Source organism: Microtus ochrogaster, chromosome 8 (assembly GCF_000317375.1).
Source record: "Microtus ochrogaster isolate Prairie Vole_2 chromosome 8, MicOch1.0, whole genome shotgun sequence".
Taxonomy (NCBI): Eukaryota; Metazoa; Chordata; class Mammalia; order Rodentia; family Cricetidae; genus Microtus; species Microtus ochrogaster.
In genome coordinates, this window is record NC_022015.1 from 39,902,533 (window position 1) to 39,904,281 (window position 1,749).

The following is a 1,749-nucleotide window of genomic DNA, read 5'->3' on the forward strand; positions in this document are numbered from 1 at the left end:
AAAAAAAAGAAAAGCTTAGAACTGGGTGTGGTGGGGCACACCTTTAATCCCAGCATTCCAGAGGCAGAGGCAAGCAGGTCTCTGAGTCTGTGACCAGCCTGATCTACAGAGAAAATTCCTGAACAGCCAGACTTGGGCAGTGAAGGACAGAAAGCAGGATGTAATTAGATAAGGCTGCCAGGTTCCTGCCCCAGCAAACAGCTGAGCCTCTGTCTTTAGAGTTACTGGTAGAGGAAATAGGCTATGGAATTTGCCCCCAAGACTAAGGAAAGCTGCTGAGGATGGGCGTGTGTCAGGGGTGTCCCTGAATGGAGCCCAAAGAGACCATTGTGTGAAGCTGTGAGGGAGAAACTTGGATTGCCTTGTAGACCCCCAAGATGTTAGAGTTGCCAGAGTGGTGGGGACCTGCTGAGGAGAGCTGCTCACAGGAAGTGGAACCGGCCTCCACTGGAGGAACTGGAGGGAAAGAAGTGTCCAGCAGGCAGAGAGAAGGCTCAATGGCAAAGAGCACTGGTTGCTCTTCCCGAGGACCTGCACCCACATGGTGGCTCACACCTGTCTCTAACTCCAAGATCTGACACCCTCACATAGACATACACACAGGCAAAACACCAATGCATGCACACAAAATAAATTAATTAAAAAAAAGAAGTGTGTTGCAGTCAATAAGGCTGAAAGAAGTTGGAGATCTGAAGAGCGTTTTTGACATCAGACATGGAGATGCAGAGTTTAAAGTTTGCCCACGTTATGATTCTGTGTGAGAGGGACCTTGGCAGGTGGGTCCAAACCACAGTGGGTAAGAGCCCAGGGCAGGTGAGGGACAGACGTGCTATACAGATACAGCTTAAGTGAGAAGTTTATTCAGATAAAGGGAGTAGGGAGGGGAGAGAGAGAAAGAGTCCAGTGGTTTCAGGTCTTGCTTGGGTCCAGTATTTCTTCACTTTGCTCCCTTCATTAATGTTTTGGAATGATAATGTGTATCTTGTGCCATTATAGATTGAACTTACATGATCTGTTTTTCTATTTTGATTTTTTAAAACATTTAAAATTTATGTACATTTGGTATTTTGCCTGCATGTATATCTGTATGAAGGTGCCACATCTTGGAGTTACAGACAGTTGTTAGCTGCCATGTGGCAGTGCTCTTAACCACTAAGCCATCTTTCTAGCCCTTGATTTTGATTTTATAAGGGATTACAGTTAAGAGATTGCATGAATCTCAACTGGGTGGTGGTCGTACATGCCTCTAATCCCAACACTTGGGAGTCAAAGGCAGGTGGATCTCTGTGAGTTCAAGGCTAGCCTGGTCTACAGGGTGAGTTTCAGGACAGCCAGAATTGTTATACAGAGAAACCCAGTCTCAAAAAAAAAATAAATAAAATTGCATGAATCTCAAAAGGGATTTTGAACCTTGGACTCTTAAACATTGTTGAGACTGTGATAGGTTATAGGGACTTTTGAAGTTGGACATTTTGCATTATGATATTGTTATAAGTTTATGAGAATCAGGGAGTGGACTGTGGTAATTTGAATGTAATTGGCCCCATAAGCTCATAGGGAGTGGCACTATTAGAAGTTGTGGCCTTTTTGGAGGAAGTGTGTCACGGGGGAGTGGGGGGAGGACTTTGAGGTCTCCTATGCTCAAGATATCTCCCAGTGTCACGATCATTTCCTATTGTCTGCAAGATGTAGGACTCTCAGCTGCTTCTCCAGCACCATGTCTGTCTGCATGCTGCCATGCTCCCCACC